General features: G+C 37.3%; 1 long non-coding RNA gene across 1 annotated transcript in view; it reads right to left on the reverse strand.

Moving 5' to 3' along the window:
• LOC114035397 overlaps window positions 1-14,560 on the reverse strand; it is a 33,203-nt gene extending 18,643 nt beyond the window's left edge. Inside the window, exon 1 of the long non-coding RNA XR_003568219.1 lies at window positions 14,338-14,560. This is a non-coding gene — a long non-coding RNA (uncharacterized LOC114035397). The remainder of the gene's footprint in view (window positions 1-14,337) is intronic.
• Between the last annotated feature and the right edge of the window lie 389 nt (window positions 14,561-14,949).

Below are 14,949 nucleotides of genomic sequence, written 5' to 3' on the forward strand. Positions count from 1 at the left end.
GAGTACACTAGAGACTGAGTTAATGGCAATTGTCTATATAACATGTAGAGAATAGTCCAATATGATACAGCTCTATCTCTCCATTTACTGCACACCACTTAAAGGTACAATTTAAAGTGGAAAAAGCTCTTTTGGTAATCATCTTTTTTAATAATTAGCTTAGGAATCATTTGGAAAAAAAAAATCTGGTACAGCACTTTATTAATGTGAAATAAGCTATTCCTAGAAATGTTAATGGGAAGTAAGCCCCTTAGAGATTACCAAGCATTTGAAGATATGTATGGATGGCTATTAATTATGGTTGCAAGCCTTCTCTCCACTATTAGTAAATGCAGTTATAAAACATGATAATAATATGGTGGGATTCTCCAGTGTCATTAGAAAATTGCAAAGGCTTTTCTAGAAAAGGCTCAGAGCTACATTGGGATGATCTTAATGGGTGTAGGATTCAGAAAGAGAATGACCTGGACACATCAAAGAGAAGTCAAAGTCTCTTTTGGTATCTCTCACTTTCCTGCATGTAGCTCCCTTTGATTCAATTTGGGAGCCTGCCATGATTATCTGTGCATTTCGTTGTGCCAGAGCATATTGATAGTAAACGCAATAGAAACTCCGGCATAAATGTTTAATAACAGGGGTTATTCCCTACCTGCCATACTCTCATATCAAAGAAAACACATTTCACAACAGATCAGCAAAAGCAAGGATATAAACCAGTACTTTGGTGTTCAGGATTATCTGTCTGTTAGTTACTAAACTGAGCTAGTTTAAGTTTTGGACCCCATAATCCCCTGAATCAGAAAGCTTATCAGCCCCCCAGGAAATGAGGCTCTGAAGATCTCATTTGAGAAGCAACTTAAACCTCCTCTATCTCCTCCGGCCAGGGGTAGATCTCTAACCTAGATGCCCAGGTCACTGTTATAGGCTAGGAGCTCCTATCAATATTGCAATTGACACCCCAGATTTAATGACTGCCATTATTTTTTATCTGTGAGAGACAGTGTCGTGTTGTGGAAAGAGCACTGGAGGCAGAATCTCTACAATTTTAGGTCTAGATCCGACACTTTGGTATAGTGAAAACTGTATTGGATTTAGGGTCGGAGGACCTTGGTTGAAATCCTCGTTCTGCCAGTGACAAAGTAAGTATCCTTAGGTCAATCCCTTTACCTCTCTGGGCCTCAGTTTTCTCATCAATAAAATGAGGAAGTTGAACTCAAAGGCTTTTGAGGTCTTTTCTAGCTCTAAAGCTAGGATCCCAAAAATAATTTAAAATTCTATAAACTTTGTTTTCTGCATGTGTAATATAGGATTAAATATGTAATATAACAGATAAGTGATGAAGATGATGATGATGATCTTGCTTTCACCTACATCCTGTTGCCTTCTATAAGGATATGGCACTTTCTGCTCTAAATCACACTGTATTGTGGCATGGACACATTATCATCACAGGTATCATATATATGAAGTATCTGTTTTTATACTCTACTTCCTGTCCAAAGTATACACATTTTTTTTTTCAAAGAAATGCACTGAAGTGATAAGCTAAAGGCTTTAATATTATGCAGAAAACACAAATTATAGTGTAATAGTCTATAAAAACTTCATGGGTTTCTTTTTTTAGTCATTAAAGGGTGGGCTGCCGGCAGTTTTCAAATAATTGTATATCTTCATACTTCTAACTGCATTAGAACAACAGAATTGTAAATACTTTGACCAGGCACTTTTCTACACAGTGTTTGTCTTCTTAATGACTAAGCCTCCTTTAAGCAAGTGGGTTCCTTTGAAACCAGTTATTATTTGCTCTTTCCTGGCTCTGCTTAGTTGCTGGTGAAGCCACACTATAAACTAATTAGAGAATTGATATTAGGAGAAAGTTATCAGTTTAGCGACAAGGGCATTGACTAATCTTATTATACACACGTCAGTGTCTGTACATGTGTGAAATTAAGTTGATTGTGCTGATTCCTATAGACGGCCTATTTTTATCTTGAGACAACATTCCCAATCATAACATGTATTAACAGCTGTTATCAAGGGCTTACTGTAATATGTGTTGCACTAGCAGCAATCCTTTGATACCACCTTCAAATGCATTATTAGCAAGACCCACAGAAATAGCTTTGATGGATATAAGATTTACCTGGTGGAAGCAAAGCCTAATGAAAAAAGCCATAATCTTGGTTGCAAGCCATACCATTCATAGATTTAGTGTTGTACTAGAAATGAAGGTTACTCTGCATAGTCATCTTGCTATCTTCATTTTCTTCTGTTTATCAGTTTTATCAATTACTTAGAGGTCAGCATGACTATCAACTTTGAGGATAGATAGCATGAAACTGGCAGGGAAGACTTTGGATATATTTTGGATGACTGAATTAGGATTTTAAAATATCTCAGAAGCCTCGTATGATGGATTGAAATACGTGAGATGAAAATGAATGGGGTTAAATGTTAAGCTTTGAATTTATATTCAAAGAATCAATTGTGCAAATGTGGAGAAAGTTTATATTACCTAGAGGCTTTAGTGACTGTAAGTTTAATATGAATCAATAGTGGGATGTTGCAAACAAAAAGTTAATATCATCTTGGTACACATTAAAAACAAGTATAGTATTTAGAATAGAAAAGGCAGTTACCCTGTAAGTTAACCTGGTGAGACTATATTCATTTGAAATCAGTGAATATTTATTAGGTACCTACTAATTGCAAAACACTAGCTTTAAAGGAATACAACAGTCCCTACCGTCAAGGAATTTATATTTTTCTTAGGGTAGGCAGAAGAATGGAGACAAAACATGTGCCAAGATAAATAAATGCATGATTATGTGAAGAAGAGTGAGCATACTAAATATTTATTGAACAAATGAATGAAGATATTATGATCATAATCAAGCCACTTAACCTCCCTGGATCTCAGATTCCTAAATGTCAAATGAAGGGGCTGGATGAGATGTTCCCTGAGTTTTAGATCTTATGATCCTAAGCAGAAAGTCACACCCGAACCAAGTCTTGAAAGAAGCATCCCTTGAAGGGATGCCATGGGGCAGAGGTAAAGAGAAACTGTTTTCTGGGAATAGGGAAGCCACATTTTATAAGGATCATTGACAAACATTAACATGTAGAGAGGAGGGCAATCCGGGTGGATCAAGCAATTCAAGATGCCATTAAATTAACTGAGGCTATTTAGCCTAAAGATTTAAGACATCTTAATAGGATGACTGTATTTGGATATTTGATGTACTGTTATGTGGAAGACTGATTGGACTTATTCTGTTGGCCTCAGAGGTCAGAAGTAGACCAGTGTGTGAAAGCTTGTGATCAACTTCACTGGGGGCATTGGGGTTCCCTTCTCATTAGATGTGTTTAAGCAGAAGCTGTCTGAATGCTTGCCAGGGTTATCTTACTTAAGATTCATGCCTTGGATAAGGGTTGAAGAAAGATGAGCTCTGAAGCTCCTTCCAGTTCTGTAGGTCTATGCTTTTTATAAGCATCCATCACTAAAGCCTTAGGATAGTTCTCTATCCATTAAGATAAAAGATGATTCAAATTACATCTACATAATATTGAAACAACCCTATGAAAAGTATATGCTTCAGTTCAGTTTGGGCTGCATTATGCCAAGCAACCATTTTGAAAGGTTTTTCTTTTAGTGGAAAGGGGGGATCCTATGATTTTTTTTTTACATCCTATAGTTATTGATCTGGTGGCATTTAGATAAAGAAGACAAGGTGCAGACAAGAATTGCAGAAAACAAAATTGCTGAGATTCTAGAAGTTCCTCAAGATGCTGTGACTGTCACAAGTAAGATATGATCTGAAGTGTGTCCAGTTGTTAGATGCAGCTCAAATAGCACTGGCAATATAGGGGTTAACAGAGATATGGTATTTAAGTACATGAATGTGTGACCCATCCATCACACTATTTCAGCAAGATTTTACATGCTAAACATGAGACTATGCAGCTCATTCATTGCCCAAACACAAGGAATGAATGGAATTTCTAATAGGCATCTGAATTTCATTGCAGGTAGACTCTGTATGCTGCTTCAGTAATGAAAAATTAATAAGCTCCTAGAATCATTCATTATGAGAGTTGAGTAAAGAAAAGATAATTAAATCTGCAGATGATGGACTTTGCTGATTCCTCTGATTGGAAATGATAAAGATCAGCTGTTCAAGGGCATGTGGAGGGCGACCACATCCTTGGCCTGGATGCTGCATTTCTGCCGCTGCTGCCTAGCTCCTGGTGTTGCTAATATTATTAGGAATATTCAGATTAATTGCTAGAACACTACCCTCTCCCCTACATTGTTCCGTTCAGAGTGCTCACGATGTATGGTCCTATTATCTCAACAATTTGGGTAAAAAAACCTAGCATCTCAGAGGAGAGGAATAGGGGACTTCCAGGATTATGGGATTCTTCATCAGTTTAGTGAAACTAGATTCCCATTAAACTTATTCAGAGTTCCCATATCTCATTTATTAGTAAGCAGTTGAGTGATTATGGGTATTTGATTGTTTGAAAATATAAATGAGAGAGACCAAGGCAGTCTCTGATTAAATTAAAGAATTTTCTTAAACAACCTAAATATAAATTATCTATGCATATTGCAAGGAATTGGCCACTAGTTGAAGGTGACTGAGGGTCAGCTATGCCCCTAGTGGCTTTAAAAGGCATTCTTAGGAGTTAGCTATGGAAGAAAAAAAAAAACCATGATGAGTGTCAGGGGACTTCTTTCCCTCTCTCCCCACCCCTACCCAAAGCACATTGCAATGGACTGTTGCTGCATAAACACAGAACTAGAGAAGATGTGCTTACAGGCAACCTGGGAGGAAAATCTAAGGACATAGGTTACTGAATCAACTCCGAGGAAGTCCAGTTAAAGGGTTCATCTAGGTTAGCAAGGCTTAAGAGGCTGGTGCCTAGACCTGGGATCTTGTTTAGGAGATAGTTGGCCCAAGAGTCACGACCCTTACTAGTCCTAGTGGATTGTTCTGTTTCTTTCTTAAAGTTCATAGCACTACCCTAGTTCAGGATTTCATCTGAGCCTCAAGCTGGGGACAGTAGAAGCTGGGGATTTGAATAACACACCCAGCAGACCCATATCTTGAAGAGATGGTGAGACCAAATCTAATGGGAGCAGTATGAGGATATCAACAGCTCTATAACCCTATGACTTTGCAGAATTGGAAGTATAATTTGAAATTCCTTACACATACCCTGGTTAAATTTGTGTCCTATGTGTGTGCCATTCTACTTGTGACCTCTATATGTGTATCTATTCTTCCTGCTGATGCCAGGTGTATTTGTGGAAGAGTTCACCCCAGGTTTGTGGAGAAGATTTTTTTTTGTTATTATGCTATTCCAGTAAATGCCTTTGCTTTGATTTAACTACCTTCTCTGGCTGTCTATTGAAGGAAACACAATAATGAGTGCTTGTGAGCTGAAGTTTTAGAAGTTCAGACACACTGAATATCTTGAACATGGAGTAGTTGTCCCACAGTGTGCCCATCTTTTGAGTCCAAATTGTAGGGGGGGGGTAGATAACTCAGAGGAGTGTTGTAAGTATATAATTGAAGCATGCCACATCCTCCAATTTTACTGGTAAACAAAAAAAGGAAAGAAAAATTGAACAATTAAATTCAACAAATTGAATACCTACTGTGTGCCAGGAATCAGAGATACAAATAAAGAAATGAATACTCTTTGCCCACCAGGGAGTAGGGATGGGGTATGGATATAACTCATTTAAAGATACCTATAATTAAAGAAAAATTTAGGAAGGGAGAGGAGATTTCTAATCACTAGGGGCCTCAAGGAGGGATCCACAGAGGACGTGGCACTTAAGATGATCCTTGGAGTTAGATAAGATTCTGAGATTTGAAGAAAATGCATTTTAGTCATAGGGGTTAGCCTGAGTGGAAGCATGGAAGTAATATGTGAAATACTGAGTTTAGGGAAGAGTTAAGAATACAATTTAACCTGATTCTACAGCTTATGAAAATGAATTATTATTAAAGTCTCTTAGAAGACCGTTTGGAGGAGACATTATCCGTCTCCTCCGAAATTCTCAGCAAGTCTTCTTATACCCCAAATCTTTCAGAGACCAGTATTCTTGGCATCTAGGCATTGAACATTAGATCACCTAGAGAGTAAATCCCACAAAAAGAAGGACAAAATTTTTCTTGAGAGATATATAGTGGGAATTATGAAGCAAATGATCTATTATGGGAAATTAATAACCTAGTAAAAAATGCATACCTGTCCAAAATGGCTAATGTGTAATGAACGTAGAAGTTTTAATACTACTCCTAAAAATAAAAGACACACAAATCATTCCAGAAAAGGGGATAGCAATAAATAGTTCTCCTACTTGCTATAGGGATCGGCTGCCCATTAAGCCACATTGACTTAATTCTTGATATGAGCAATGAGGATTTGGACAACATGATAGAGACAGATGGAGTGAACCTGAAAGTGATGGTAACATTGAAAAGGTCTTGAAGTGGCAGTAGGGAACAAGGAGTATGCCACCTCCTTCTCTAGGTCCAACCTATCCAGCAATATGAGAGGAGAAACTAGCACTGGGGAAGATGGCTAAGGACCTTAGCCTAAGGATGGTGTATTCTGGAGAGAGTCAGATTTCCAAAGGCATAAGAAAACAGTTGTCATGACAACTGATTCAGAATGAAGGGAAGTTTAGTAAAAAATCAAGCTGGGGTTGTATGTGGTACAATGGGAAGGGACGGATAGAGAGGAAAAGGATTAGAGAGTTATATGATTAAGATGGAAGGAAAAGAGCATGAAGAAAAGGAGCTACCAAGTTTGTTTATCTGTTGATTTTCTAATTTTTTTGTAAATAGTGCATTCTTTTTGTAATCCTATTTTACTCTGCAATTCTTTTTTTTTTCCAAATGTGAAGAAACACTTCTGTTAGCAGCAATCATTGTATATTTACCTCTCGCCATGTGATTTAGAGCTTGAAAAAGCTTTAGAGATTCATTGTGATATGCAGGAATTAACCTATTGTCTAAGACTTTTTTAATATATATTTTTAAAAACATATTTCAATGGAATTGGCTTCTCTTTAATTGCATGCATATCATTTTAATAATTTAAAAACATTCTGAGGAGCCTATAACACATACAAAAATATTAAGAACCTCTCCATTAGTCTAACTCAAAACTGACACTGATACAAAAACTGAGGCCCACTGAGGTTAAATGGCTTGTCCAAGGTCACATGGTTAATAGTAAATAGTAGCAGTAGAATCTGAACCCAGGTCATAAAACTCCAAACTTATTCCACCATACTAGCAGTTCTCAAACTCTTTGGTCTCAGGGCCCCTTTGCACTTTTTAAAATTATTGAAGACTTTCCCCTTCCTCAACTCTTTCATTACTGTACATTATACCTATTGGTATTTACTATATTAGAAATTAAAATGACAATATAAAAATAGTTTTGATCTTGTGGACCCTCTGCAAAGGCCTAAGGGACCCTTAGGACTCTCCGGATTACTTTTGGAAGACTTCTGAATTATGTTATGTTGTCTTTTCATAACTAGTTTCAACAACTGAAGTTTTGAGATATTTTTCAACTTGCACTTTAAGGTTGTAAATTCCTGATGGCACATAGGAAAACACTCTATCTCCTTGATAAGATATCACCAAATTACTTTGTAGAAGGCATTACTTCTGAGAATTGTTCCTTGATATAGTGAATCCCATTCTTGGTAGAGAAGTCCTCATTGGTTTCATTCTCAGATGATATCTCTTCTTGATTTTCTCTCTAGATTTTGGATTTTATCTCACTTTTAGTGGGTAGAGAAGTCCCAAGTGGTTGGTAGCTCCTGAGTGGTTGCACATTCCAGAAGAAATGCCATAAGCAGTAGGCAGAGAGGTTTTTGTGAACAGAATTGATTGCTAACACTCTATAGGATGTGAAGAGAACTTAGGTCATTAACACGAAATTTCAGAATCATACACTTGGAAAGAATGTCAAAGCCAGATCCATAAGTAGGAATTCTGTCACTCGTGTGAAATTCAGTTGAATGGGGCAAGATTGGGGAAGATGTCTAAGGTACAGTCACTCATATGTTTAGTTCAAGTTCAGTAGGGGCAAAGGTCATGGGAACTGAGAATGTTGAGAAACTGGGAGAGTAGGGTATTTGAAGGAAGAAAGAGTTTTTGAAAAGATGGTAAACCAGTAACTGAAAACAAAAAAGAGCTGAAAAAGATGAAGTAAACTTTATTATCATTTAGCATTCCTCTCTCCTCAATCCTTTATTTCCTTTCTCAGTCTTTTACTTGCATAGACACAGAACCCACCCCCTAAACCCCCTCCCACAACACCATTCTTACACTAGTATCACAAGTTACCTTGTGTTTTAGTTTATTATACCACAATGTAAATGGGTTGCTAAGGGACATTGGAATGTTTTCCTGTATAGATTCCCCCAACCTAAAAGAGACAACTTTCTGGATAGTTTAAATAGAGTACTCTTTTGAATGAGGAGTAGCAGTTGAAGACAATGATTGCTAGAGTCTCTATATACCCCAGGGATTAAAGAATTTTAAATCAACTAATCCCTCCAATCATCACCAGGTTCACAGTTGAGGCATTTCCAGTTTGGTAGGATTTTCCAAAGCTTGCATTCTACTAGCAAAGTCTTCCAAAATCCAGGGTCACCTTCATTTTATGATAAGGCATCTGAGTAGGGTATAATGGAGTGGCCTAGTCATAGGCTGTCTATCTGCTGTCTGTGGACCAGTCCAAATTCAGAGACTGATTACCAGGGTGGTGGTAGGGGGATACATTTCTTAATAATAACTTTCAAAAACCACATGTTAAGTTGTAACAAGATTCAGATTAGAGACAATGTGGGGAGTAACCTTTTCAGTGAAATTACAGATACTAGAAATACTAAGGCATAAATATTCTTTCTAATAAGCCTATCATAATTTTCTCATAATTCATTCATTTAGATATTATTTTCTATGTCCATGTCCTAGTGCCTTAGGGAAGAACAAAAATATAATATTAATATAAGAGAAAAACAGGAAACGTAGAGTTAGATCATGAGACACTAAGTCCTAAACTTGAAAGAGAATGTATTTCCTACTCTCCTCCCAATGAGAAAGGTTTCTAATAATTTGTACAGGGGCTAGAGGGAAGAGCCCCCAGTACTATTCGATGTCCTATCTAGGGCAGTTAGGGCTAATCACTTCTTTGTCAACTTCAATTTCCTCTTTGGTAATAGTAGGATAAGATTCATTATTTCAGACTCCACGAACATTATAAGAAAGAGTTATCTGTCTGCACAATATTTGATCATTCATCCATTTTCATTCATCAAATATTTATTCAGCATCTATTACATGCAAGACAGTGATACTACTTACAATTCAGGCATGAAGATGACTAAAGGACAAGGGCATTGGTTTGGGACTAGGATCGTTGAGTAGAAAAGCCAGGATTAAAACCCCAATATCTTAAGACTAGTACTGGGCAATTGCTGCTATTCTGGCCTCAATCTCATCTATTAAATGAATGGGTTAGAATAGGTAGTCTCTAAGGCCCAGCCATAGACTGTCAGGGCATAGACTACTATTCATAAAATTAGTGGCCCTTTTCTAGTTATTCACTTATTCTTTATCTCTTAGGCCTGTGCCTTTCCCTAGAAGTGCAGGGACTTTGTGGGTATCAGTAAAAGTATGCCATGTTAAGCTCAACTTTTTATAGTACTTCACAGCTGACAAAGCACTCAGAGGTTAAGGTAAGCAGTGCAAATATTAGTACCCCCTTTTTAAAAAATGATTAAGAGTTTATTCTGGGGAGGGGAGGGGCACTGAGGAAATTCCTCCTCGATCATCGATCATTCCCCTTTGCTGATTTCCTTCTTCCATCCTGCTCTCCTCATCTAAAGGATTCTGCTATTATGTATATCTCCTAGAAAAGTGGGTCTTGGAAAGCAGACTGGAGGGAAGAGGACATGAAGGCTCAGGGCTCTGAGGGGTGGCAGGTTAGTTCAGTGGCAAGTGTTCCAGTGGAAGAAAGAAACAGCAATCTGCCCAGTGCTCCAACTCCTGCCACTGCTTAGGTTATGGTCCCGGGCAATCTCATGGGATTTCTGGTTTTTGCTAGCGGCTCCGTAATCTCACACTTAATGGAATAGAATGTGTTCTAGAATATCCCCAGTCACTATCCATTCTCTATTCCGAAGGGAGTCAACACTGCTGGAAGCATCTTCTATTAGATAGCATGAGTTATTAGGAAAGTTTTCTGTAAAGCAAACCCAAATCTTCAACTTTGCCCATTGTTTTCAGTTCTGGCCCATGGGGAAACCAGAGTAAGTCTAATCACTCTTCCACATGAAAATCTTTCAAATATTTTAAAACAATTAGTAGGCTGCCCCTAAGTTTTCTTTCTCCTCTCTAGGCTAAATACCTCTAGTTCTTTGAACTGATTTTCATGTGGTATTATCTCCATTCCCCTTGCCATTTTGGTGGTCCTCCTATAGATGTGATCCAACTTATAAAATATCCTCTCCCGGCCATTATGCCATTCTTTATGCAATCTAAGATTATATTATCTTTGGGGTTTCCATGTCACACTCCGTCCCTCATTCCCTTTCAGAGAGATAACCCTTTTGTAATAACAAATTTTTAAAAAAGAGGGGAAAAAAGTTCAACAAAATTAGTTAACATATTGAAAAGTCTGACATTAAATGAAGTGTTGCACAACTCTTCAAAAGATGTGTTTTCTCACATCACTTCTTTGGAGTCAAATTTAATAATTAAAATTTAGCAGCATTTAATTGCATTTTTGTTGTTATTTCCATTTGGATTGTTTTCATACATTCTGTATATTGTTATCCTCATTCGGCTTACTTTACTTTGCATCAGTTCATATAAGTCTTTCTATGTGTCTCTGTCTCTGTATTCATCATTGTCATTCAACAATAGATAAGTAATCAAAGGACTTAAAAAGTTTTCAAGAGAACTGCAAATGGTTACCAGTATATGAAGGAATGCACCAAAGCACTAATAATAAGAGAAAAGTAAATCAAACTAACCCTGAGGTCTCATTGCACACCCAACAAATTGACAAACATCACAAAATGATGGGAGTTGTCAATTTGTAGGAAAGATACCATAGTGTTTTGCTGGTAGAATTATAATTTGTTCAACTGTCTTTGAAAACAATTTAGAATTATTCAAAGATAGTGACTAAAATATTCATACCCTTTTACCCAGATATTTGCTTGCTAGGCATGCCCCAAGGAGGTCAATGACAGAAAGTTCTCACATACACCAAAATATTTATAGAAGCACTTTTGTAGTAGCAAGGAGTTGGAAATAAATAGATGAGCATTGATTGAGGAAAGGCTAAGCAAATTGTAATACATACATGCCATGGAATACTACTGTGTTATACATGGTTGATATGTGCCTTAAACCCAAATATGAGACTTTATATTTTTCTTATTAAATTTCATCTTATTAGAGTTTCCAGGATCCTCAATCCTCTATAGTTTTGGTTAGTGGGTCTTACAGCCAGTTTTGTTTTGTTTTGTTTTGTTTTTTGATGAGGCAAGTGATTTGCCCAGGGTCACATAGCTAGTTAAGTGTCAAGTGTCTGAGGCCAGATTTGAACTCAGGTACTCCTGACTCCAGACTGGTGCTCATAGCCAGCTCTTACGTCAAATAATCATACCGATACTCATTTGCCATGCCTGTTCAGTACATTAAGGGTGTTTGAGCAATGCTCTACAGGTGTCAGAAAAAAGTCTTACTGTAGTACTAGACCACTAAAATTGAAAATGATACTAAGACTTTTTTGAGACACCCTGTATTTAACATGATCTTCTTGCTTTATTTTGTAATATTACACTATCTTACTCCTCTACCTTTGATTACCAAGCCCTAATGCAAAAAGTTTTTCCCAGTTTTCATCTGTGCAATGGTGTTGAGCAGAAATCCAATAACCACCAAAGTTATCTTTTATTAAACATATTCATGGCACAGTACCCCAAACTCTGGCCTTACATGGTCTATCTGATTCATATTGCCCTTACCCACAATTTTCCTTGGAAAAAATCCCATAACCTAAAGGTTTACATACATGGGAGCAAAAGAGTTCCTATGGAAGCATTCAAGGTCATAATGTATATCAGACACCAGACAGTATATATTTCGATGCACAGACAGAATATAGAGAACATAAAGGATTCAAAATGGTGCCTGAACAGTCCATACAATCATCTTTCATCTCTGATGACAGCATTGTCCTCTTAGAATCTTGTACGGTACCCTCAGATTTATGTAGGTTTTGGTTTGGACAGTCCAAAGAAGGAAAATCAATCTGAGATTGAACCTCCCTGACTCCCTTCCCCCACCAACAATTTGAGATTCCATGTTTACCACAGGGACCTATAGAGGCTTCTAGCAACAATATCATACAAAACTTAACCTCATTTCCTTTTTAGCAGGCTTAGCACACTGGTAGAACAGGGAATTCTGTAGATACAGTTTAGATTTCAGAAAATCTATGCAATGCAAAGTTCCTTATGCTATTCTTGTGGACAAGATGGAGAAATGTGGACAAGAAAACAATATTATTAAGTAGATTAGGAACTGGTTGAATAACAAAAGAAAAGTTATTTCCAAGTCTATGTCAACTTGGAAAGAAATTACCAGTAGAAAACTCATGGCATTAGAAATAACTCAATAAATTGGGATAGTACTGATCCTTCCTTCAAAGCTCCAATTGCATTATTCTTAAATAGCATACAAAAGAAAGAAAGAGCTGAGGAAATAGCAATAATCAAAATGAAAGCATTTGGGGTTGAGAGTTAAGAAACCTAGATTGTGAATTCTATCTTTGACACTACCTATGTGAATCTGAGCAAGTCACAGCCTAGTTTCCTCATTTACAAATAAGAATAATAATACTCATAATGTCTTATTAACAGGGTTGTTGTTGGGAAAGCATTTTATAAACATCTGGTCACAGTCAAAATGTGACTAGTTATTATAATTATTAATGGAGCCAGGTTATAAAATTAGAATGATGCAATGCTACATATATGATAAGGGTACCTTATATAACTTCCTTGTCCAATGCCTTCATATTATAGGTAAGGAAACTGGAAACCAGAGAAGAAAAATGGATGATGTCACATGGCTAGCTATTGGCTGATTCAAGACTAAAATTCAGGGCTCCTGGTTTTCAGTGCACTGTCCTCCATACCAAGATGACTCACTTCAATTCTAAGCACAGAAAAAATACCTAAAAAGATCTGCAGGAATTACTGGGGCAGACAGATTTAATCAGGAATTCCTGCTAAAGCAATCAAGATGAAATGAATAGTAATTATGATAATCAGTTTGTGAACTTTAATGCCATGTTCCTAATTTCAAATATTATTAAGTCCTGTACAGTGAATCAATTTGTCATTGGAAAGATAATAAAAATTCCGTGTCTATGGGGATGGGTTTTGTTTGGTAGAAAATTGAGCATTCTTTTTCATCAGTGGCCTCATTATGTTTCCTATTTCTCAAATTAAAGTACATAAATTCCATGAACTCCAAATATAGAAGCTTTTTGTAGAACACAATATATTCAATATAGCTAGGGCCACACAGAACCTTACAACCAACTGATTCAGTGGAATCATTTAAAAAAAAAACTATTTCATTAGATTATTGTAATTCAAGAGATCTAAGAAATGATTTGGTCCAACTGTATCGTGCACTAAATGAGTGTAAGTAAAGCCCCCCAGAAATGTTAAGATATACATCAGATCACACAGTAGCAAAGGTAAGATTAAGCCCCAGCTTTCCTGTTACTAGGCTGGTATCCTTTCTCTTTCACCATGCTGCCTTTCACTTTTCAAGTAGTTGTTTTGGTACGATATAGACACTGCATAAAACACCAGAATCTTCCATTCTTTTTCACTCTCCCGAAAATGCTTCAGGGACGCTTTATTGTCTCTAGGATAAAATACAAATGCCTCAGCTGGCATTTAAAATCCTTCACAGTTTGGCTCTTTTCAGGGCTTATTGCACGTCACCATCTTTCAAATGCCCTATGTTCCAGACATGGGCCTCCTTGCTGTTCCTCACAAAAGACACTCCATCTTTATACTGCCAGCATTTTCACTGATTCTTTCCTATGCCTGGAACACTCTGCCTCCTGGCTTCCCTCACTTCCCAGTTAAAATCCTATTGCCTTTGAGAAACCAGTCCTCATCCCCCTCAGTGCTGGGGGATCTCCGGCCCTCTATTAATTATCTCCAATTTATCCCGTATATAACTTGTTTGTACCTACTTGTTTGCATGCTGCCTCCCCCTTAGAGTGTGAGGTCCTTAAGAGCAGGGACTGTGTTTTGTCTTTATTGTATCTTCAGGGCTTGGTACAGTGACTGGCACATAGCAGGTGCTTAATAAATGCCTCTTGACTGACTGAGTCCCCAGCACCTAGCCTAGTGCCTGGCACAGAGCAGGTACCACTGAAAAGCTGATTGTTTGCTGCAGTCTCTCCTGCTCCTGAATTGATGGTTGATTTATTCTCTTCCTACCCCTGCTCTAACTCTTCCTCTTCCTCCTAGAGGTACCTTTCTAAAACCAACCCCAGATTTATCCATTAACTTGAACATTTTCACAAACAACTCAGTACGAAGTGTTCTGGTCTCTGGGCCAGGATATTCACAATCCAATATTGGCTCTTGAACACAGGCACTCTAGCACTTACATACCCCATGCTTTCACATTCTCTCTCTCCACTTCCTATCAATACCCTCTCATGGCTTTCATTTAAGCAAGGTGTAAATAACTACTTTGAATACTATTACTTTCAGTTGATTTGCATTTTAATAGGGATCAAAGCTTAAACTAAATAATTCCAGGCTTTATCCGGAAGGTAGGATGAAATTATGATTTT

Source organism: Vombatus ursinus, unplaced genomic scaffold, assembly GCF_900497805.2.
Source record: "Vombatus ursinus unplaced genomic scaffold, bare-nosed wombat genome assembly UNPS02009205.1, whole genome shotgun sequence".
NCBI classification, from domain to species: Eukaryota; Metazoa; Chordata; class Mammalia; order Diprotodontia; family Vombatidae; genus Vombatus; species Vombatus ursinus.